Source organism: Convolutriloba macropyga, chromosome 9 (assembly GCF_964194025.1).
Source record: "Convolutriloba macropyga chromosome 9, txConMacr16.3, whole genome shotgun sequence".
Classification (NCBI taxonomy): Eukaryota; Metazoa; Xenacoelomorpha; order Acoela; family Convolutidae; genus Convolutriloba; species Convolutriloba macropyga.
In genome coordinates, this window is record NC_134476.1 from 63,161,615 (window position 1) to 63,185,116 (window position 23,502).

The 23,502-nt window shown below is 39.8% G+C and overlaps 18 non-coding genes across 18 annotated transcripts; all 18 read left to right on the plus strand.

Moving 5' to 3' along the window:
• Positions 1-634: 634 nt before the first annotated feature.
• On the plus strand, positions 635-753 carry LOC142346441 (5S ribosomal RNA). The gene has a single exon (XR_012759501.1). It is a non-coding gene; the product is annotated as a 5S ribosomal RNA (ribosomal RNA).
• Positions 754-1,888: 1,135 nt separating this feature from the next.
• On the plus strand, positions 1,889-2,007 carry LOC142346442 (5S ribosomal RNA). Its single transcript, XR_012759502.1, has one exon. It is a non-coding gene; the product is annotated as a 5S ribosomal RNA (ribosomal RNA).
• Positions 2,008-2,954: 947 nt separating this feature from the next.
• LOC142346444 (5S ribosomal RNA) lies at positions 2,955-3,073 on the plus strand. The gene has a single exon (XR_012759504.1). It is a non-coding gene; the product is annotated as a 5S ribosomal RNA (ribosomal RNA).
• Positions 3,074-4,208: 1,135 nt separating this feature from the next.
• On the plus strand, positions 4,209-4,327 carry LOC142346445 (5S ribosomal RNA). Its single transcript, XR_012759505.1, has one exon. It is a non-coding gene; the product is annotated as a 5S ribosomal RNA (ribosomal RNA).
• A 1,135-nt stretch (positions 4,328-5,462) lies between these two features.
• On the plus strand, positions 5,463-5,581 carry LOC142346446 (5S ribosomal RNA). Its single transcript, XR_012759506.1, has one exon. It is a non-coding gene; the product is annotated as a 5S ribosomal RNA (ribosomal RNA).
• A 1,135-nt stretch (positions 5,582-6,716) lies between these two features.
• LOC142347085 (5S ribosomal RNA) lies at positions 6,717-6,835 on the plus strand. The gene has a single exon (XR_012760109.1). It is a non-coding gene; the product is annotated as a 5S ribosomal RNA (ribosomal RNA).
• A 1,135-nt stretch (positions 6,836-7,970) lies between these two features.
• LOC142346447 (5S ribosomal RNA) lies at positions 7,971-8,089 on the plus strand. Its single transcript, XR_012759507.1, has one exon. It is a non-coding gene; the product is annotated as a 5S ribosomal RNA (ribosomal RNA).
• A 1,323-nt stretch (positions 8,090-9,412) lies between these two features.
• Positions 9,413-9,531, plus strand: LOC142346448 (5S ribosomal RNA). Its single transcript, XR_012759508.1, has one exon. It is a non-coding gene; the product is annotated as a 5S ribosomal RNA (ribosomal RNA).
• Positions 9,532-10,666: 1,135 nt separating this feature from the next.
• LOC142347087 (5S ribosomal RNA) lies at positions 10,667-10,785 on the plus strand. Its single transcript, XR_012760111.1, has one exon. It is a non-coding gene; the product is annotated as a 5S ribosomal RNA (ribosomal RNA).
• Positions 10,786-12,296: 1,511 nt separating this feature from the next.
• LOC142346449 (5S ribosomal RNA) lies at positions 12,297-12,415 on the plus strand. The gene has a single exon (XR_012759509.1). It is a non-coding gene; the product is annotated as a 5S ribosomal RNA (ribosomal RNA).
• Positions 12,416-13,738: 1,323 nt separating this feature from the next.
• On the plus strand, positions 13,739-13,857 carry LOC142346451 (5S ribosomal RNA). The gene has a single exon (XR_012759510.1). It is a non-coding gene; the product is annotated as a 5S ribosomal RNA (ribosomal RNA).
• Positions 13,858-14,992: 1,135 nt separating this feature from the next.
• On the plus strand, positions 14,993-15,111 carry LOC142347089 (5S ribosomal RNA). Its single transcript, XR_012760112.1, has one exon. It is a non-coding gene; the product is annotated as a 5S ribosomal RNA (ribosomal RNA).
• Positions 15,112-16,246: 1,135 nt separating this feature from the next.
• On the plus strand, positions 16,247-16,365 carry LOC142346452 (5S ribosomal RNA). Its single transcript, XR_012759511.1, has one exon. It is a non-coding gene; the product is annotated as a 5S ribosomal RNA (ribosomal RNA).
• A 1,511-nt stretch (positions 16,366-17,876) lies between these two features.
• On the plus strand, positions 17,877-17,995 carry LOC142346453 (5S ribosomal RNA). The gene has a single exon (XR_012759512.1). It is a non-coding gene; the product is annotated as a 5S ribosomal RNA (ribosomal RNA).
• A 1,135-nt stretch (positions 17,996-19,130) lies between these two features.
• LOC142346454 (5S ribosomal RNA) lies at positions 19,131-19,249 on the plus strand. The gene has a single exon (XR_012759513.1). It is a non-coding gene; the product is annotated as a 5S ribosomal RNA (ribosomal RNA).
• A 1,323-nt stretch (positions 19,250-20,572) lies between these two features.
• Positions 20,573-20,691, plus strand: LOC142346456 (5S ribosomal RNA). The gene has a single exon (XR_012759515.1). It is a non-coding gene; the product is annotated as a 5S ribosomal RNA (ribosomal RNA).
• A 1,135-nt stretch (positions 20,692-21,826) lies between these two features.
• Positions 21,827-21,945, plus strand: LOC142347043 (5S ribosomal RNA). The gene has a single exon (XR_012760069.1). It is a non-coding gene; the product is annotated as a 5S ribosomal RNA (ribosomal RNA).
• A 1,323-nt stretch (positions 21,946-23,268) lies between these two features.
• Positions 23,269-23,387, plus strand: LOC142347100 (5S ribosomal RNA). The gene has a single exon (XR_012760123.1). It is a non-coding gene; the product is annotated as a 5S ribosomal RNA (ribosomal RNA).
• The last annotated feature ends 115 nt before the right edge of the window (positions 23,388-23,502 follow it).

The window sequence follows — 23,502 nt, forward strand, 5'->3', positions numbered from 1 at the left end:
ACAATTTCAGCAATAACCATTGCTCCAAACACACCCCATATACTTGTAAAGGCCATTCTAATAGTTCCCCTGCTTGCGTTTACTGTATATTTGATATTTGGAACTGTCTCGGAAACATCAATACTAATTGTAAAATTTCCCTTAATAAACTAACTTTTAAGTTAGTGCAAATCGCTCACTTCCATTCTTTAAGCTGCACTCCGCTAACGCAGAGTGCATTCAAATAAAACTTATCAAATAGAGTTGATACTTACCTATTTAATAAGTTTATCACAACAATTAGGCTAAAAGCAATTGAGCTATGATTTTCCCAAGTACCGTCCTAAACCCACTGAAGTCATGCCTCCGGTTCAATGTCCGGTTGAACAGGTTCCTCGGACCCAATTCATCTCTCCCCTGTTTTGGGGCCGTTTCACTGTATTGTGGATGGTTGGAAGCAAAAAGTTTGTGCGTTGGTCATAATACACTGTATGGCTACGAATTGCATAAATTATAACACAAACGTGGCTAAAATTGCATGTATTAAGTGACTATTTTGCAAACCGCAAGGCGGCGAGTTAAAGTGATCCTGTATATGAATATAAGACTACAATACAATACTGTTGTATATAAATTCGCTCCCACTTACGCAAATGCCTACGACCATACCATGTTGAATGCACCGGTTCTCGTCCGATCACCGAAGTTAAGCAACATTGGGCCTGGTTAGTACTTGGATGGGTGACCGCTTGGGAACACCAGGTGTTGTAGGCTTTTTCTTTTGAGTATTCAAACCTCGTAGAAAACTTTTATTCGATATTTACACATTTTAGAGCCTCAAAAAGCCTCGGTGATCGAAAAAGTTAAGCCTCATCGAGCGCGGATACTTTTTTGGAAATTGGTAAAAACTTGTCCAAAATGGTTCGATGTGCCAGATTTTTTTGTTTTATCCCAAACTATGGCTCAAGTGGAGCATGCCCACAAAAAATGAGCCAATTCGGACTAAAATTGACGATTTGGTGACCAAAACAAAGTTCGGTGATCGAAAAAGTTAAGCCTCATCGAGCGCGGATACTTTTTTGGAAATCGGTAAAAACTTGTGCAAAATGGTTTGCTGTGCCAGATTTTTTTGTTTTATCCCCAACTATTGCTCAAGTGGAGCATGCCCACAAAAAATGAGCCATTTCGGACTAAGATTGACGATTTGGTGGCCAAAACCAAGTTCGGTGATCGAAAAAGTTAAGCCTCATCGAGCGCGGATACTTTTTGTAAATGACAATTTCAGCAATAACCATTGCTCCAAACACACCCCATATACTTGTAAAGGCCATTCTAATAGTTCCCCTGCTTGCGTTTACTGTATATTTGATATTTGGAACTGTCTCGGAAACATCAATACTAATTGTAAAATTTCCCTTAATAAACTAACTTTTAAGTTAGTGCAAATCGCTCACTTCCATTCTTTAAGCTGCACTCCGCTAACGCAGAGTGCATTCAAATAAAACTTATCAAATAGAGTTGATACTTACCTATTTAATAAGTTTATCACAACAATTAGGCTAAAAGCAATTGAGCTATGATTTTCCCAAGTACCGTCCTAAACCCACTGAAGTCATGCCTCCGGTTCAATGTCCGGTTGAACAGGTTCCTCGGACCCAATTCATCTCTCCCCTGTTTTGGGGCCGTTTCACTGTATTGTGGATGGTTGGAAGCAAAAAGTTTGTGCGTTGGTCATAATACACTGTATGGCTACGAATTGCATAAATTATAACACAAACGTGGCTAAAATTGCATGTATTAAGTGACTATTTTGCAAACCGCAAGGCGGCGAGTTAAAGTGATCCTGTATATGAATATAAGACTACAATACAATACTGTTGTATATAAATTCGCTCCCACTTACGCAAATGCCTACGACCATACCATGTTGAATGCACCGGTTCTCGTCCGATCACCGAAGTTAAGCAACATTGGGCCTGGTTAGTACTTGGATGGGTGACCGCTTGGGAACACCAGGTGTTGTAGGCTTTTTCTTTTGAGTATTCAAACCTCATAGAAAACTTTTATTCGATATTTACACATTTTAGAGCCTCAAAAAGCCTCGGTGATCGAAAAAGTTAAGCCTCATCGAGCGCGGATACTTTTTTGGAAATCGGTAAAAACTTGTGCAAAATGGTTTGCTGTGCCAGATTTTTTTGTTTTATCCCCAACTATGGCTCAAGTGGAGCATGCCCACAAAAAATGAGCCATTTCGGACTAAGATTGACGATTTGGTGGCCAAAACCAAGTTCGGTGATCGAAAAAGTTAAGCCTCATCGAGCGCGGATACTTTTTGTAAATGACAATTTCAGCAATAACCATTGCTCCAAACACACCCCATATACTTGTAAAGGCCATTCTAATAGTTCCCCTGCTTGCGTTTACTGTATATTTGATATTTGGAACTGTCTCGGAAACATCAATACTAATTGTAAAATTTCCCTTAATAAACTAACTTTTAAGTTAGTGCAAATCGCTCACTTCCATTCTTTAAGCTGCACTCCGCTAACGCAGAGTGCATTCAAATAAAACTTATCAAATAGAGTTGATACTTACCTATTTAATAAGTTTATCACAACAATTAGGCTAAAAGCAATTGAGCTATGATTTTCCCAAGTACCGTCCTAAACCCACTGAAGTCATGCCTCCGGTTCAATGTCCGGTTGAACAGGTTCCTCGGACCCAATTCATCTCTCCCCTGTTTTGGGGCCGTTTCACTGTATTGTGGATGGTTGGAAGCAAAAAGTTTGTGCGTTGGTCATAATACACTGTATGGCTACGAATTGCATAAATTATAACACAAACGTGGCTAAAATTGCATGTATTAAGTGACTATTTTGCAAACCGCAAGGCGGCGAGTTAAAGTGATCCTGTATATGAATATAAGACTACAATACAATACTGTTGTATATAAATTCGCTCCCACTTACGCAAATGCCTACGACCATACCATGTTGAATGCACCGGTTCTCGTCCGATCACCGAAGTTAAGCAACATTGGGCCTGGTTAGTACTTGGATGGGTGACCGCTTGGGAACACCAGGTGTTGTAGGCTTTTTCTTTTGAGTATTCAAACCTCGTAGAAAACTTTTATTCGATATTTACACATTTTAGAGCCTCAAAAAGCCTCGGTGATCGAAAAAGTTAAGCCTCATCGAGCGCGGATACTTTTTTGGAAATTGGTAAAAACTTGTCCAAAATGGTTCGATGTGCCAGATTTTTTTGTTTTATCCCAAACTATGGCTCAAGTGGAGCATGCCCACAAAAAATGAGCCAATTCGGACTAAAATTGACGATTTGGTGACCAAAACAAAGTTCGGTGATCGAAAAAGTTAAGCCTCATCGAGCGCGGATACTTTTTTGGAAATCGGTAAAAACTTGTGCAAAATGGTTTGCTGTGCCAGATTTTTTTGTTTTATCCCCAACTATGGCTCAAGTGGAGCATGCCCACAAAAAATGAGCCATTTCGGACTAAGATTGACGATTTGGTGGCCAAAACCAAGTTCGGTGATCGAAAAAGTTAAGCCTCATCGAGCGCGGATACTTTTTGTAAATGACAATTTCAGCAATAACCATTGCTCCAAACACACCCCATATACTTGTAAAGGCCATTCTAATAGTTCCCCTGCTTGCGTTTACTGTATATTTGATATTTGGAACTGTCTCGGAAACATCAATTCTAATTGTAAAATTTCCCTTAATAAACTAACTTTTAAGTTAGTGCAAATCGCTGACTTCCATTCTTTAAGCTGCACTCCGCTAACGCAGAGTGCATTCAAATAAAACTTATCAAATAGAGTTGATACTTACCTATTTAATAAGTTTATCACAACAATTAGGCTAAAAGCAATTGAGCTATGATTTTCCCAAGTACCGTCCTAAACCCACTGAAGTCATGCCTCCGGTTCAATGTCCGGTTGAACAGGTTCCTCGGACCCAATTCATCTCTCCCCTGTTTTGGGGCCGTTTCACTGTATTGTGGATGGTTGGAAGCAAAAAGTTTGTGCGTTGGTCATAATACACTGTATGGCTACGAATTGCATAAATTATAACACAAACGTGGCTAAAATTGCATGTATTAAGTGACTATTTTGCAAACCGCAAGGCGGCGAGTTAAAGTGATCCTGTATATGAATATAAGACTACAATACAATACTGTTGTATATAAATTCGCTCCCACTTACGCAAATGCCTACGACCATACCATGTTGAATGCACCGGTTCTCGTCCGATCACCGAAGTTAAGCAACATTGGGCCTGGTTAGTACTTGGATGGGTGACCGCTTGGGAACACCAGGTGTTGTAGGCTTTTTCTTTTGAGTATTCAAACCTCGTAGAAAACTTTTATTCGATATTTACACATTTTAGAGCCTCAAAAAGCCTCGGTGATCGAAAAAGTTAAGCCTCATCGAGCGCGGATACTTTTTTGGAAATTGGTAAAAACTTGTCCAAAATGGTTCGATGTGCCAGATTTTTTTGTTTTATCCCAAACTATGGCTCAAGTGGAGCATGCCCACAAAAAATGAGCCAATTCGGACTAAAATTGACGATTTGGTGACCAAAACAAAGTTCGGTGATCGAAAAAGTTAAGCCTCATCGAGCGCGGATACTTTTTTGGAAATCGGTAAAAACTTGTGCAAAATGGTTTGCTGTGCCAGATTTTTTTGTTTTATCCCCAACTATGGCTCAAGTGGAGCATGCCCACAAAAAATGAGCCATTTCGGACTAAGATTGACGATTTGGTGGCCAAAACCAAGTTCGGTGATCGAAAAAGTTAAGCCTCATCGAGCGCGGATACTTTTTGTAAATGACAATTTCAGCAATAACCATTGCTCCAAACACACCCCATATACTTGTAAAGGCCATTCTAATAGTTCCCCTGCTTGCGTTTACTGTATATTTGATATTTGGAACTGTCTCGGAAACATCAATACTAATTGTAAAATTTCCCTTAATAAACTAACTTTTAAGTTAGTGCAAATCGCTCACTTCCATTCTTTAAGCTGCACTCCGCTAACGCAGAGTGCATTCAAATAAAACTTATCAAATAGAGTTGATACTTACCTATTTAATAAGTTTATCACAACAATTAGGCTAAAAGCAATTGAGATATGATTTTCCCAAGTACCGTCCTAAACCCACTGAAGTCATGCCTCCGGTTCAATGTCCGGTTGAACAGGTTCCTCGGACCCAATTCATCTCTCCCCTGTTTTGGGGCCGTTTCACTGTATTGTGGATGGTTGGAAGCAAAAAGTTTGTGCGTTGGTCATAATACACTGTATGGCTACGAATTGCATAAATTATAACACAAACGTGGCTAAAATTGCATGTATTAAGTGACTATTTTGCAAACCGCAAGGCGGCGAGTTAAAGTGATCCTGTATATGAATATAAGACTACAATACAATACTGTTGTATATAAATTCGCTCCCACTTACGCAAATGCCTACGACCATACCATGTTGAATGCACCGGTTCTCGTCCGATCACCGAAGTTAAGCAACATTGGGCCTGGTTAGTACTTGGATGGGTGACCGCTTGGGAACACCAGGTGTTGTAGGCTTTTTCTTTTGAGTATTCAAACCTCGTAGAAAACTTTTATTCGATATTTACACATTTTAGAGCCTCAAAAAGCCTCGGTGATCGAAAAAGTTAAGCCTCATCGAGCGCGGATACTTTTTTGGAAATTGGTAAAAACTTGTCCAAAATGGTTCGATGTGCCAGATTTTTTTGTTTTATCCCAAACTATGGCTCAAGTGGAGCATGCCCACAAAAAATGAGCCAATTCGGACTAAAATTGACGATTTGGTGACCAAAACAAAGTTCGGTGATCGAAAAAGTTAAGCCTCATCGAGCGCGGATACTTTTTTGGAAATCGGTAAAAACTTGTGCAAAATGGTTTGCTGTGCCAGATTTTTTTGTTTTATCCCCAACTATGGCTCAAGTGGAGCATGCCCACAAAAAATGAGCCATTTCGGACTAAGATTGACGATTTGGTGGCCAAAACCAAGTTCGGTGATCGAAAAAGTTAAGCCTCATCGAGCGCGGATACTTTTTGTAAATGACAATTTCAGCAATAACCATTGCTCCAAACACACCCCATATACTTGTAAAGGCCATTCTAATAGTTCCCCTGCTTGCGTTTACTGTATATTTGATATTTGGAACTGTCTCGGAAACATCAATACTAATTGTAAAATTTCCCTTAATAAACTAACTTTTAAGTTAGTGCAAATCGCTCACTTCCATTCTTTAAGCTGCACTCCGCTAACGCAGAGTGCATTCAAATAAAACTTATCAAATAGAGTTGATACTTACCTATTTAATAAGTTTATCACAACAATTAGGCTAAAAGCAATTGAGATATGATTTTCCCAAGTACCGTCCTAAACCCACTGAAGTCATGCCTCCGGTTCAATGTCCGGTTGAACAGGTTCCTCGGACCCAATTCATCTCTCCCCTGTTTTGGGGCCGTTTCACTGTATTGTGGATGGTTGGAAGCAAAAAGTTTGTGCGTTGGTCATAATACACTGTATGGCTACGAATTGCATAAATTATAACACAAACGTGGCTAAAATTGCATGTATTAAGTGACTATTTTGCAAACCGCAAGGCGGCGAGTTAAAGTGATCCTGTATATGAATATAAGACTACAATACAATACTGTTGTATATAAATTCGCTCCCACTTACGCAAATGCCTACGACCATACCATGTTGAATGCACCGGTTCTCGTCCGATCACCGAAGTTAAGCAACATTGGGCCTGGTTAGTTCTTGGATGGGTGACCGCTTGGGAACACCAGGTGTTGTAGGCTTTTTCTTTTGAGTATTCAAACCTCGTAGAAAACTTTTATTCGATATTTACACATTTTAGAGCCTCAAAAAGCCTCGGTGATCGAAAAAGTTAAGCCTCATCGAGCGCGGATACTTTTTTGGAAATTGGTAAAAACTTGTCCAAAATGGTTCGATGTGCCAGATTTTTTTGTTTTATCCCAAACTATGGCTCAAGTGGAGCATGCCCACAAAAAATGAGCCAATTCGGACTAAAATTGACGATTTGGTGACCAAAACAAAGTTCGGTGATCGAAAAAGTTAAGCCTCATCGAGCGCGGATACTTTTTTGGAAATCGGTAAAAACTTGTGCAAAATGGTTTGCTGTGCCAGATTTTTTTGTTTTATCCCCAACTATGGCTCAAGTGGAGCATGCCCACAAAAAATGAGCCATTTCGGACTAAGATTGACGATTTGGTGGCCAAAACCAAGTTCGGTGATCGAAAAAGTTAAGCCTCATCGAGCGCGGATACTTTTTGTAAATGACAATTTCAGCAATAACCATTGCTCCAAACACACTCCATATACTTGTAAAGGCCATTCTAATAGTTCCCCTGCTTGCGTTTACTGTATATTTGATATTTGGAACTGTCTCGGAAACATCAATACTAATTGTAAAATTTCGCTTAATAAACTAACTTTTAAGTTAGTGCAAATCGCTCACTTCCATTCTTTAGGCTGCACTCCGCTAACGCAGAGTGCATTCAAATAAAACTTATCAAATAGAGTTGATACTTACCTATTTAATAAGTTTATCACAACAATTAGGCTAAAAGCAATTGAGATATGATTTTCCCAAGTACCGTCCTAAACCCACTGAAGTCATGCCTCCGGTTCAATGTCCGGTTGAACAGGTTCCTCGGACCCAATTCATCTCTCCCCTGTTTTGGGGCCGTTTCACTGTATTGTGGATGGTTGGAAGCAAAAAGTTTGTGCGTTGGTCATAATACACTGTATGGCTACGAATTGCATAAATTATAACACAAACGTGGCTAAAATTGCATGTATTAAGTGACTATTTTGCAAACCGCAAGGCGGCGAGTTAAAGTGATCCTGTATATGAATATAAGACTACAATACAATACTGTTGTATATAAATTCGCTCCCACTTACGCAAATGCCTACGACCATACCATGTTGAATGCACCGGTTCTCGTCCGATCACCGAAGTTAAGCAACATTGGGCCTGGTTAGTACTTGGATGGGTGACCGCTTGGGAACACCAGGTGTTGTAGGCTTTTTCTTTTGAGTATTCAAACCTCGTAGAAAACTTTTATTCGATATTTACACATTTTAGAGCCTCAAAAAGCCTCGGTGATCGAAAAAGTTAAGCCTCATCGAGCGCGGATACTTTTTTGGAAATTGGTAAAAACTTGTCCAAAATGGTTCGATGTGCCAGATTTTTTTGTTTTATCCCAAACTATGGCTCAAGTGGAGCATGCCCACAAAAAATGAGCCAATTCGGACTAAAATTGACGATTTGGTGACCAAAACAAAGTTCGGTGATCGAAAAAGTTAAGCCTCATCGAGCGCGGATACTTTTTTGGAAATCGGTAAAAACTTGTGCAAAATGGTTTGCTGTGCCAGATTTTTTTGTTTTATCCCCAACTATGGCTCAAGTGGAGCATGCCCACAAAAAATGAGCCAATTCGGACTAAAATTGACGATTTGGTGACCAAAACAAAGTTCGGTGATCGAAAAAGTTAAGCCTCATCGAGCGCGGATACTTTTTTGGAAATCGGTAAAAACTTGTGCAAAATGGTTTGCTGTGCCAGATTTTTTTGTTTTATCCCCAACTATGGCTCAAGTGGAGCATGCCCACAAAAAATGAGCCATTTCGGACTAAGATTGACGATTTGGTGGCCAAAACCAAGTTCGGTGATCGAAAAAGTTAAGCCTCATCGAGCGCGGATACTTTTTGTAAATGACAATTTCAGCAATAACCATTGCTCCAAACACACCCCATATACTTGTAAAGGCCATTCTAATAGTTCCCCTGCTTGCGTTTACTGTATATTTGATATTTGGAACTGTCTCGGAAACATCAATACTAATTGTAAAATTTCGCTTAATAAACTAACTTTTAAGTTAGTGCAAATCGCTCACTTCCATTCTTTAGGCTGCACTCCGCTAACGCAGAGTGCATTCAAATAAAACTTATCAAATAGAGTTGATACTTACCTATTTAATAAGTTTATCACAACAATTAGGCTAAAAGCAATTGAGATATGATTTTCCCAAGTACCGTCCTAAACCCACTGAAGTCATGCCTCCGGTTCAATGTCCGGTTGAACAGGTTCCTCGGACCCAATTCATCTCTCCCCTGTTTTGGGGCCGTTTCACTGTATTGTGGATGGTTGGAAGCAAAAAGTTTGTGCGTTGGTCATAATACACTGTATGGCTACGAATTGCATAAATTATAACACAAACGTGGCTAAAATTGCATGTATTAAGTGACTATTTTGCAAACCGCAAGGCGGCGAGTTAAAGTGATCCTGTATATGAATATAAGACTACAATACAATACTGTTGTATATAAATTCGCTCCCACTTACGCAAATGCCTACGACCATACCATGTTGAATGCACCGGTTCTCGTCCGATCACCGAAGTTAAGCAACATTGGGCCTGGTTAGTACTTGGATGGGTGACCGCTTGGGAACACCAGGTGTTGTAGGCTTTTTCTTTTGAGTATTCAAACCTCGTAGAAAACTTTTATTCGATATTTACACATTTTAGAGCCTCAAAAAGCCTCGGTGATCGAAAAAGTTAAGCCTCATCGAGCGCGGATACTTTTTTGGAAATTGGTAAAAACTTGTCCAAAATGGTTCGATGTGCCAGATTTTTTTGTTTTATCCCAAACTATGGCTCAAGTGGAGCATGCCCACAAAAAATGAGCCAATTCGGACTAAAATTGATGATTTGGTGACCAAAACAAAGTTCGGTGATCGAAAAAGTTAAGCCTCATCGAGCGCGGATACTTTTTTGGAAATCGGTAAAAACTTGTGCAAAATGGTTTGCTGTGCCAGATTTTTTTGTTTTATCCCCAACTATGGCTCAAGTGGAGCATGCCCACAAAAAATGAGCCATTTCGGACTAAGATTGACGATTTGGTGGCCAAAACCAAGTTCGGTGATCGAAAAAGTTAAGCCTCATCGAGCGCGGATACTTTTTGTAAATGACAATTTCAGCAATAACCATTGCTCCAAACACACCCCATATACTTGTAAAGGCCATTCTAATAGTTCCCCTGCTTGCGTTTACTGTATATTTGATATTTGGAACTGTCTCGGAAACATCAATACTAATTGTAAAATTTCGCTTAATAAACTAACTTTTAAGTTAGTGCAAATCGCTCACTTCCATTCTTTAGGCTGCACTCCGCTAACGCAGAGTGCATTCAAATAAAACTTATCAAATAGAGTTGATACTTACCTATTTAATAAGTTTATCACAACAATTAGGCTAAAAGCAATTGAGATATGATTTTCCCAAGTACCGTCCTAAACCCACTGAAGTCATGCCTCCGGTTCAATGTCCGGTTGAACAGGTTCCTCGGACCCAATTCATCTCTCCCCTGTTTTGGGGCCGTTTCACTGTATTGTGGATGGTTGGAAGCAAAAAGTTTGTGCGTTGGTCATAATACACTGTATGGCTACGAATTGCATAAATTATAACACAAACGTGGCTAAAATTGCATGTATTAAGTGACTATTTTGCAAACCGCAAGGCGGCGAGTTAAAGTGATCCTGTATATGAATATAAGACTACAATACAATACTGTTGTATATAAATTCGCTCCCACTTACGCAAATGCCTACGACCATACCATGTTGAATGCACCGGTTCTCGTCCGATCACCGAAGTTAAGCAACATTGGGCCTGGTTAGTTCTTGGATGGGTGACCGCTTGGGAACACCAGGTGTTGTAGGCTTTTTCTTTTGAGTATTCAAACCTCGTAGAAAACTTTTATTCGATATTTACACATTTTAGAGCCTCAAAAAGCCTCGGTGATCGAAAAAGTTAAGCCTCATCGAGCGCGGATACTTTTTTGGAAATTGGTAAAAACTTGTCCAAAATGGTTCGATGTGCCAGATTTTTTTGTTTTATCCCAAACTATGGCTCAAGTGGAGCATGCCCACAAAAAATGAGCCAATTCGGACTAAAATTGACGATTTGGTGACCAAAACAAAGTTCGGTGATCGAAAAAGTTAAGCCTCATCGAGCGCGGATACTTTTTTGGAAATCGGTAAAAACTTGTGCAAAATGGTTTGCTGTGCCAGATTTTTTTGTTTTATCCCCAACTATGGCTCAAGTGGAGCATGCCCACAAAAAATGAGCCATTTCGGACTAAGATTGACGATTTGGTGGCCAAAACCAAGTTCGGTGATCGAAAAAGTTAAGCCTCATCGAGCGCGGATACTTTTTTGGAAATTGGTAAAAACTTGTCCAAAATGGTTCGATGTGCCAGATTTTTTTGTTTTATCCCAAACTATGGCTCAAGTGGAGCATGCCCACAAAAAATGAGCCAATTCGGACTAAAATTGACGATTTGGTGACCAAAACAAAGTTCGGTGATCGAAAAAGTTAAGCCTCATCGAGCGCGGATACTTTTTTGGAAATCGGTAAAAACTTGTGCAAAATGGTTTGCTGTGCCAGATTTTTTTGTTTTATCCCCAACTATGGCTCAAGTGGAGCATGCCCACAAAAAATGAGCCATTTCGGACTAAGATTGACGATTTGGTGGCCAAAACCAAGTTCGGTGATCGAAAAAGTTAAGCCTCATCGAGCGCGGATACTTTTTGTAAATGACAATTTCAGCAATAACCATTGCTCCAAACACACTCCATATACTTGTAAAGGCCATTCTAATAGTTCCCCTGCTTGCGTTTACTGTATATTTGATATTTGGAACTGTCTCGGAAACATCAATACTAATTGTAAAATTTCGCTTAATAAACTAACTTTTAAGTTAGTGCAAATCGCTCACTTCCATTCTTTAGGCTGCACTCCGCTAACGCAGAGTGCATTCAAATAAAACTTATCAAATAGAGTTGATACTTACCTATTTAATAAGTTTATCACAACAATTAGGCTAAAAGCAATTGAGATATGATTTTCCCAAGTACCGTCCTAAACCCACTGAAGTCATGCCTCCGGTTCAATGTCCGGTTGAACAGGTTCCTCGGACCCAATTCATCTCTCCCCTGTTTTGGGGCCGTTTCACTGTATTGTGGATGGTTGGAAGCAAAAAGTTTGTGCGTTGGTCATAATACACTGTATGGCTACGAATTGCATAAATTATAACACAAACGTGGCTAAAATTGCATGTATTAAGTGACTATTTTGCAAACCGCAAGGCGGCGAGTTAAAGTGATCCTGTATATGAATATAAGACTACAATACAATACTGTTGTATATAAATTCGCTCCCACTTACGCAAATGCCTACGACCATACCATGTTGAATGCACCGGTTCTCGTCCGATCACCGAAGTTAAGCAACATTGGGCCTGGTTAGTACTTGGATGGGTGACCGCTTGGGAACACCAGGTGTTGTAGGCTTTTTCTTTTGAGTATTCAAACCTCGTAGAAAACTTTTATTCGATATTTACACATTTTAGAGCCTCAAAAAGCCTCGGTGATCGAAAAAGTTAAGCCTCATCGAGCGCGGATACTTTTTTGGAAATTGGTAAAAACTTGTCCAAAATGGTTCGATGTGCCAGATTTTTTTGTTTTATCCCAAACTATGGCTCAAGTGGAGCATGCCCACAAAAAATGAGCCAATTCGGACTAAAATTGACGATTTGGTGACCAAAACAAAGTTCGGTGATCGAAAAAGTTAAGCCTCATCGAGCGCGGATACTTTTTTGGAAATCGGTAAAAACTTGTGCAAAATGGTTTGCTGTGCCAGATTTTTTTGTTTTATCCCCAACTATGGCTCAAGTGGAGCATGCCCACAAAAAATGAGCCAATTCGGACTAAAATTGACGATTTGGTGACCAAAACAAAGTTCGGTGATCGAAAAAGTTAAGCCTCATCGAGCGCGGATACTTTTTTGGAAATCGGTAAAAACTTGTGCAAAATGGTTTGCTGTGCCAGATTTTTTTGTTTTATCCCCAACTATGGCTCAAGTGGAGCATGCCCACAAAAAATGAGCCATTTCGGACTAAGATTGACGATTTGGTGGCCAAAACCAAGTTCGGTGATCGAAAAAGTTAAGCCTCATCGAGCGCGGATACTTTTTGTAAATGACAATTTCAGCAATAACCATTGCTCCAAACACACCCCATATACTTGTAAAGGCCATTCTAATAGTTCCCCTGCTTGCGTTTACTGTATATTTGATATTTGGAACTGTCTCGGAAACATCAATACTAATTGTAAAATTTCGCTTAATAAACTAACTTTTAAGTTAGTGCAAATCGCTCACTTCCATTCTTTAGGCTGCACTCCGCTAACGCAGAGTGCATTCAAATAAAACTTATCAAATAGAGTTGATACTTACCTATTTAATAAGTTTATCACAACAATTAGGCTAAAAGCAATTGAGATATGATTTTCCCAAGTACCGTCCTAAACCCACTGAAGTCATGCCTCCGGTTCAATGTCCGGTTGAACAGGTTCCTCGGACCCAATTCATCTCTCCCCTGTTTTGGGGCCGTTTCACTGTATTGTGGATGGTTGGAAGCAAAAAGTTTGTGCGTTGGTCATAATACACTGTATGGCTACGAATTGCATAAATTATAACACAAACGTGGCTAAAATTGCATGTATTAAGTGACTATTTTGCAAACCGCAAGGCGGCGAGTTAAAGTGATCCTGTATATGAATATAAGACTACAATACAATACTGTTGTATATAAATTCGCTCCCACTTACGCAAATGCCTACGACCATACCATGTTGAATGCACCGGTTCTCGTCCGATCACCGAAGTTAAGCAACATTGGGCCTGGTTAGTACTTGGATGGGTGACCGCTTGGGAACACCAGGTGTTGTAGGCTTTTTCTTTTGAGTATTCAAACCTCGTAGAAAACTTTTATTCGATATTTACACATTTTAGAGCCTCAAAAAGCCTCGGTGATCGAAAAAGTTAAGCCTCATCGAGCGCGGATACTTTTTTGGAAATTGGTAAAAACTTGTCCAAAATGGTTCGATGTGCCAGATTTTTTTGTTTTATCCCAAACTATGGCTCAAGTGGAGCATGCCCACAAAAAATGAGCCAATTCGGACTAAAATTGATGATTTGGTGACCAAAACAAAGTTCGGTGATCGAAAAAGTTAAGCCTCATCGAGCGCGGATACTTTTTTGGAAATCGGTAAAAACTTGTGCAAAATGGTTTGCTGTGCCAGATTTTTTTGTTTTATCCCCAACTATGGCTCAAGTGGAGCATGCCCACAAAAAATGAGCCATTTCGGACTAAGATTGACGATTTGGTGGCCAAAACCAAGTTCGGTGATCGAAAAAGTTAAGCCTCATCGAGCGCGGATACTTTTTGTAAATGACAATTTCAGCAATAACCATTGCTCCAAACACACCCCATATACTTGTAAAGGCCATTCTAATAGTTCCCCTGCTTGCGTTTACTGTATATTTGATATTTGGAACTGTCTCGGAAACATCAATACTAATTGTAAAATTTCGCTTAATAAACTAACTTTTAAGTTAGTGCAAATCGCTCACTTCCATTCTTTAGGCTGCACTCCGCTAACGCAGAGTGCATTCAAATAAAACTTATCAAATAGAGTTGATACTTACCTATTTAATAAGTTTATCACAACAATTAGGCTAAAAGCAATTGAGATATGATTTTCCCAAGTACCGTCCTAAACCCACTGAAGTCATGCCTCCGGTTCAATGTCCGGTTGAACAGGTTCCTCGGACCCAATTCATCTCTCCCCTGTTTTGGGGCCGTTTCACTGTATTGTGGATGGTTGGAAGCAAAAAGTTTGTGCGTTGGTCATAATACACTGTATGGCTACGAATTGCATAAATTATAACACAAACGTGGCTAAAATTGCATGTATTAAGTGACTATTTTGCAAACCGCAAGGCGGCGAGTTAAAGTGATCCTGTATATGAATATAAGACTACAATACAATACTGTTGTATATAAATTCGCTCCCACTTACGCAAATGCCTACGACCATACCATGTTGAATGCACCGGTTCTCGTCCGATCACCGAAGTTAAGCAACATTGGGCCTGGTTAGTTCTTGGATGGGTGACCGCTTGGGAACACCAGGTGTTGTAGGCTTTTTCTTTTGAGTATTCAAACCTCGTAGAAAACTTTTATTCGATATTTACACATTTTAGAGCCTCAAAAAGCCTCGGTGATCGAAAAAGTTAAGCCTCATCGAGCGCGGATACTTTTTTGGAAATTGGTAAAAACTTGTCCAAAATGGTTCGATGTGCCAGATTTTTTTGTTTTATCCCAAACTATGGCTCAAGTGGAGCATGCCCACAAAAAATGAGCCAATTCGGACTAAAATTGACGATTTGGTGACCAAAACAAAGTTCGGTGATCGAAAAAGTTAAGCCTCATCGAGCGCGGATACTTTTTTGGAAATCGGTAAAAACTTGTGCAAAATGGTTTGCTGTGCCAGATTTTTTTGTTTTATCCCCAACTATGGCTCAAGTGGAGCATGCCCACAAAAAATGAGCCATTTCGGACTAAGATTGACGATTTGGTGGCCAAAACCAAGTTCGGTGATCGAAAAAGTTAAGCCTCATCGAGCGCGGATACTTTTTGTAAATGACAATTTCAGCAATAACCATTGCTCCAAACACACTCCATATACTTGTAAAGGCCATTCTAATAGTTCCCCTGCTTGCGTTTACTGTATATTTGATATTTGGAACTGTCTCGGAAACATCAATACTAATTGTAAAATTTCGCTTAATAAACTAACTTTTAAGTTAGTGCAAATCGCTCACTTCCATTCTTTAGGCTGCACTCCGCTAACGCAGAGTGCATTCAAATAAAACTTATCAAATAGAGTTGATACTTACCTATTTAATAAGTTTATCACAACAATTAGGCTAAAAGCAATTGAGATATGATTTTCCCAAGTACCGTCCTAAACCCACTGAAGTCATGCCTCCGGTTCAATGTCCGGTTGAACAGGTTCCTCGGACCCAATTCATCTCTCCCCTGTTTTGGGGCCGTTTCACTGTATTGTGGATGGTTGGAAGCAAAAAGTTTGTGCGTTGGTCATAATACACTGTATGGCTACGAATTGCATAAATTATAACACAAACGTGGCTAAAATTGCATGTATTAAGTGACTATTTTGCAAACCGCAAGGCGGCGAGTTAAAGTGATCCTGTATATGAATATAAGACTACAATACAATACTGTTGTATATAAATTCGCTCCCACTTACGCAAATGCCTACGACCATACCATGTTGAATGCACCGGTTCTCGTCCGATCACCGAAGTTAAGCAACATTGGGCCTGGTTAGTACTTGGATGGGTGACCGCTTGGGAACACCAGGTGTTGTAGGCTTTTTCTTTTGAGTATTCAAACCTCGTAGAAAACTTTTATTCGATATTTACACATTTTAGAGCCTCAAAAAGCCTCGGTGATCGAAAAAGTTAAGCCTCATCGAGCGCGGATACTTTTTTGGAAATTGGTAAAAACTTGTCCAAAATGGTTCGATGTGCCAGATTTTTTTGTTTTATCCCAAACTATGGCTCAAGTGGAGCATGCCCACAAAAAATGAGCCAATTCGGACTAAAATTGACGATTTGGTGACCAAAACAAAGTTCGGTGATCGAAAAAGTTAAGCCTCATCGAGCGCGGATACTTTTTTGGAAATCGGTAAAAACTTGTGCAAAATGGTTCGCTGTGCCAGATTTTTTTGTTTTATCCCAAACTATGGCTCAAGTGGAGCATGCCCACAAAAAATGAGCCAATTCGGACTAAAATTGACGATTTGGTGACCAAAACAAAGTTCGGTGATCGAAAAAGTTAAGCCTCATCGAGCGCGGATACTTTTTTGGAAATCGGTAAAAACTTGTGCAAAATGGTTTGCTGTGCCAGATTTTTTTGTTTTATCCCCAACTATGGCTCAAGTGGAGCATGCCCACAAAAAATGAGCCAATTCGGACTAAAATTGACGATTTGGTGACCAAAACAAAGTTCGGTGATCGAAAAAGTTAAGCCTCATCGAGCGCGGATACTTTTTTGGAAATCGGTAAAAACTTGTGCAAAATGGTTTGCTGTGCCAGATTTTTTTGTTTTATCCCCAACTATGGCTCAAGTGGAGCATGCCCACAAAAAATGAGCCATTTCGGACTAAGATTGACGATTTGGTGGCCAAAACCAAGTTCGGTGATCGAAAAAGTTAAGCCTCATCGAGCGCGGATACTTTTTGTAAATGACAATTTCAGCAATAACCATTGCTCCAAACACACCCCATATACTTGTAAAGGCCATTCTAATAGTTCCCCTGCTTGCGTTTACTGTATATTTGATATTTGGAACTGTCTCGGAAACATCAATACTAATTGTAAAATTTCGCTTAATAAACTAACTTTTAAGTTAGTGCAAATCGCTCACTTCCATTCTTTAGGCTGCACTCCGCTAACGCAGAGTGCATTCAAATAAAACTTATCAAATAGAGTTGATACTTACCTATTTAATAAGTTTATCACAACAATTAGGCTAAAAGCAATTGAGATATGATTTTCCCAAGTACCGTCCTAAACCCACTGAAGTCATGCCTCCGGTTCAATGTCCGGTTGAACAGGTTCCTCGGACCCAATTCATCTCTCCCCTGTTTTGGGGCCGTTTCACTGTATTGTGGATGGTTGGAAGCAAAAAGTTTGTGCGTTGGTCATAATACACTGTATGGCTACGAATTGCATAAATTATAACACAAACGTGGCTAAAATTGCATGTATTAAGTGACTATTTTGCAAACCGCAAGGCGGCGAGTTAAAGTGATCCTGTATATGAATATAAGACTACAATACAATACTGTTGTATATAAATTCGCTCCCACTTACGCAAATGCCTACGACCATACCATGTTGAATGCACCGGTTCTCGTCCGATCACCGAAGTTAAGCAACATTGGGCCTGGTTAGTACTTGGATGGGTGACCGCTTGGGAACACCAGGTGTTGTAGGCTTTTTCTTTTGAGTATTCAAACCTCGTAGAAAACTTTTATTCGATATTTACACATTTTAGAGCCTCAAAAAGCCTCGGTGATCGAAAAAGTTAAGCCTCATCGAGCGCGGATACTTTTTTGGAAATTGGTAAAAACTTGTCCAAAATGGTTCGATGTGCCAGATTTTTTTGTTTTATCCCAAACTATGGCTCAAGTGGAGCATGCCCACAAAAAATGAGCCAATTCGGACTAAAATTGACGATTTGGTGACCAAAACAAAGTTCGGTGATCGAAAAAGTTAAGCCTCATCGAGCGCGGATACTTTTTTGGAAATCGGTAAAAACTTGTGCAAAATGGTTTGCTGTGCCAGATTTTTTTGTTTTATCCCCAACTATGGCTCAAGTGGAGCATGCCCACAAAAAATGAGCCATTTCGGACTAAGATTGACGATTTGGTGGCCAAAACCAAGTTCGGTGATCGAAAAAGTTAAGCCTCATCGAGCGCGGATACTTTTTGTAAATGACAATTTCAGCAATAACCATTGCTCCAAACACACCCCATATACTTGTAAAGGCCATTCTAATAGTTCCCCTGCTTGCGTTTACTGTATATTTGATATTTGGAACTGTCTCGGAAACATCAATACTAATTGTAAAATTTCGCTTAATAAACTAACTTTTAAGTTAGTGCAAATCGCTCACTTCCATTCTTTAGGCTGCACTCCGCTAACGCAGAGTGCATTCAAATAAAACTTATCAAATAGAGTTGATACTTACCTATTTAATAAGTTTATCACAACAATTAGGCTAAAAGCAATTGAGATATGATTTTCCCAAGTACCGTCCTAAACCCACTGAAGTCATGCCTCCGGTTCAATGTCCGGTTGAACAGGTTCCTCGGACCCAATTCATCTCTCCCCTGTTTTGGGGCCGTTTCACTGTATTGTGGATGGTTGGAAGCAAAAAGTTTGTGCGTTGGTCATAATACACTGTATGGCTACGAATTGCATAAATTATAACACAAACGTGGCTAAAATTGCATGTATTAAGTGACTATTTTGCAAACCGCAAGGCGGCGAGTTAAAGTGATCCTGTATATGAATATAAGACTACAATACAATACTGTTGTATATAAATTCGCTCCCACTTACGCAAATGCCTACGACCATACCATGTTGAATGCACCGGTTCTCGTCCGATCACCGAAGTTAAGCAACATTGGGCCTGGTTAGTACTTGGATGGGTGACCGCTTGGGAACACCAGGTGTTGTAGGCTTTTTCTTTTGAGTATTCAAACCTCGTAGAAAACTTTTATTCGATATTTACACATTTTAGAGCCTCAAAAAGCCTCGGTGATCGAAAAAGTTAAGCCTCATCGAGCGCGGATACTTTTTTGGAAATTGGTAAAAACTTGTCCAAAATGGTTCGATGTGCCAGATTTTTTTGTTTTATCCCAAACTATGGCTCAAGTGGAGCATGCCCACAAAAAATGAGCCAATTCGGACTAAAATTGACGATTTGGTGACCAAAACAAAGTTCGGTGATCGAAAAAGTTAAGCCTCATCGAGCGCGGATACTTTTTTGGAAATCGGTAAAAACTTGTGCAAAATGGTTCGCTGTGCCAGATTTTTTTGTTTTATCCCAAACTATGGCTCAAGTGGAGCATGCCCACAAAAAATGAGCCAATTCGGACTAAAATTGACGATTTGGTGACCAAAACAAAGTTCGGTGATCGAAAAAGTTAAGCCTCATCGAGCGCGGATACTTTTTTGGAAATCGGTAAAAACTTGTGCAAAATGGTTTCCTGTGCCAGATTTTTTTGTTTTATCCCCAACTATGGCTCAAGTGGAGCATGCCCACAAAAAATGAGCCATTTCGGACTAAGATTGACGATTTGGTGGCCAAAACCAAGTTCGGTGATCGAAAAAGTTAAGCCTCATCGAGCGCGGATACTTTTTGTAAATGACAATTTCAGCAATAACCATTGCTCCAAACACACCCCATATACTTGTAAAGGCCATTCTAATAGTTCCCCTGCTTGCGTTTACTGTATATTTGATATTTGGAACTGTCTCGGAAACATCAATACTAATTGTAAAATTTCCCTTAATAAACTAACTTTTAAGTTAGTGCAAATCGCTCACTTCCATTCTTTAGGCTGCACTCCGCTAACGCAGAGTGCATTCAAATAAAACTTATCAAATAGAGTTGATACTTACCTATTTAATAAGTTTATCACAACAATTAGGCTAAAAGCAATTGAGATATGATTTTCCCAAGTACCGTCCTAAACCCACTGAAGTCATGCCTCCGGTTCAATGTCCGGTTGAACAGGTTCCTCGGACCCAATTCATCTCTCCCCTGTTTTGGGGCCGTTTCACTGTATTGTGGATGGTTGGAAGCAAAAAGTTTGTGCGTTGGTCATAATACACTGTATGGCTACGAATTGCATAAATTATAACACAAACGTGGCTAAAATTGCATGTATTAAGTGACTATTTTGCAAACCGCAAGGCGGCGAGTTAAAGTGATCCTGTATATGAATATAAGACTACAATACAATACTGTTGTATATAAATTCGCTCCCACTTACGCAAATGCCTACGACCATACCATGTTGAATGCACCGGTTCTCGTCCGATCACCGAAGTTAAGCAACATTGGGCCTGGTTAGTACTTGGATGGGTGACCGCTTGGGAACACCAGGTGTTGTAGGCTTTTTCTTTTGAGTATTCAAACCTCGTAGAAAACTTTTATTCGATATTTACACATTTTAGAGCCTCAAAAAGCCTCGGTGATCGAAAAAGTTAAGCCTCATCGAGCGCGGATACTTTTTTGGAAATTGGTAAAAACTTGTCCAAAATGGTTCGATGTGCCAGATTTTTTTGTTTTATCCCAAACTATGGCTCAAGTGGAGCATGCCCACAAAAAATGAGCCAATTCGGACAAAAATTGACGATTTGGTGACCAAAACAAAGTTCGGTGATCGAAAAAGTTGAGCCTCATCGAGCGCGGATACTTTTTTGGAAATCGGTAAAAACTTGTGCAAAATGGTTTGCTGTGCCAGATTTTTTTGTTTTATCCCCAACTATGGCTCAAGTGGAGCATGCCCACAAAAAATGAGCCATTTCGGACTAAGATTGACGATTTGGTGGCCAAAACCAAGTTCGGTGATCGAAAAAGTTAAGCCTCATCGAGCGCGGATACTTTTTGTAAATGACAATTTCAGCAATAACCATTGCTCCAAACACACCCCATATACTTGTAAAGGCCATTCTAATAGTTCCCCTGCTTGCGTTTACTGTATATTTGATATTTGGAACTGTCTCGGAAACATCAATACTAATTGTAAAATTTCCCTTAATAAACTAACTTTTAAGTTAGTGCAAATCGCTCACTTCCATTCTTTAGGCTGCACTCCGCTAACGCAGAGTGCATTCAAATAAAACTTATCAAATAGAGTTGATACTTACCTATTTAATAAGTTTATCACAACAATTAGGCTAAAAGCAATTGAGATATGATTTTCCCAAGTACCGTCCTAAACCCACTGAAGTCATGCCTCCGGTTCAATGTCCGGTTGAACAGGTTCCTCGGACCCAATTCATCTCTCCCCTGTTTTGGGGCCGTTTCACTGTATTGTGGATGGTTGGAAGCAAAAAGTTTGTGCGTTGGTCATAATACACTGTATGGCTACGAATTGCATAAATTATAACACAAACGTGGCTAAAATTGCATGTATTAAGTGACTATTTTGCAAACCGCAAGGCGGCGAGTTAAAGTGATCCTGTATATGAATATAAGACTACAATACAATACTGTTGTATATAAATTCGCTCCCACTTACGCAAATGCCTACGACCATACCATGTTGAATGCACCGGTTCTCGTCCGATCACCGAAGTTAAGCAACATTGGGCCTGGTTAGTACTTGGATGGGTGACCGCTTGGGAACACCAGGTGTTGTAGGATTTTTCTTTTGAGTATTCAAACCTCGTAGAAAACTTTTATTCGATATTTACACATTTTAGAGCCTCAAAAAGCCTCGGTGATCGAAAAAGTTAAGCCTCATCGAGCGCGGATACTTTTTTGGAAATTGGTAAAAACTTGTCCAAAATGGTTCGATGTGCCAGATTTTTTTGTTTTATCCCAAATTATGGCTCAAGTGGAGCATGCCCACAAAAAATGAGCCAATTCGGACTAAAATTGACGATTTGGTGACCAAAACAAAGTTCGGTGATCGAAAAAGTTAAGCCTCATCGAGCGCGGATACTTTTTTGGAAATCGGTAAAAACTTGTGCAAAATGGTTCGCTGTGCCAGATTTTTTTGTTTTATCCCAAACTATGGCTCAAGTGGAGCATGCCCACAAAAAATGAGCCAATTCGGACTAAAATTGACGATTTGGTGACCAAAACAAAGTTCGGTGATCGAAAAAGTTAAGCCTCATCGAGCGCGGATACTTTTTTGGAAATCGGTAAAAACTTGTGCAAAATGGTTTGCTGTGCCAGATTTTTTTGTTTTATCCCCAACTATGGCTCAAGTGGAGCATGCCCACAAAAAATGAGCCATTTCGGACTAAGATTGACGATTTGGTGGCCAAAACCAAGTTCGGTGATCGAAAAAGTTAAGCCTCATCGAGCGCGGATACTTTTTGTAAATGACAATTTCAGCAATAACCATTGCTCCAAACACACCCCATATACTTGTAAAGGCCATTCTAATAGTTCCCCTGCTTGCGTTTACTGTATATTTGATATTTGGAACTGTCTCGGAAACATCAATACTAATTGTAAAATTTCCCTTAATAAACTAACTTTTAAGTTAGTGCAAATCGCTCACTTCCATTCTTTAGGCTGCACTCCGCTAACGCAGAGTGCATTCAAATAAAACTTATCAAATAGAGTTGATACTTACCTATTTAATAAGTTTATCACAACAATTAGGCTAAAAGCAATTGAGCTATGATTTTCCCAAGTACCGTCCTAAACCCACTGAAGTCATGCCTCCGGTTCAATGTCCGGTTGAACAGGTTCCTCGGACCCAATTCATCTCTCCCCTGTTTTGGGGCCGTTTCACTGTATTGTGGATGGTTGGAAGCAAAAAGTTTGTGCGTTGGTCATAATACACTGTATGGCTACGAATTGCATAAATTATAACACAAACGTGGCTAAAATTGCATGTATTAAGTGACTATTTTGCCAACCGCAAGGCGGCGAGTTAAAGTGATCCTGTATATGAATATAAGACTACAATACAATACTGTTGTATATAAATTCGCTCCCACTTACGCAAATGCCTACGACCATACCATGTTGAATGCACCGGTTCTCGTCCGATCACCGAAGTTAAGCAACATTGAGCCTGGTTAGTACTTGGATGGGTGACCGCTTGGGAACACCAGGTGTTGTAGGCTTTTTCTTTTGAGTATTCAAACCTCATAGAAAACTTTTATTCGATATTTACACATTTTAGAGCCTCAAAAAGCCTCGGTGATCGAAAAAGTTAAGCCTCATCGAGCGCGGATACTT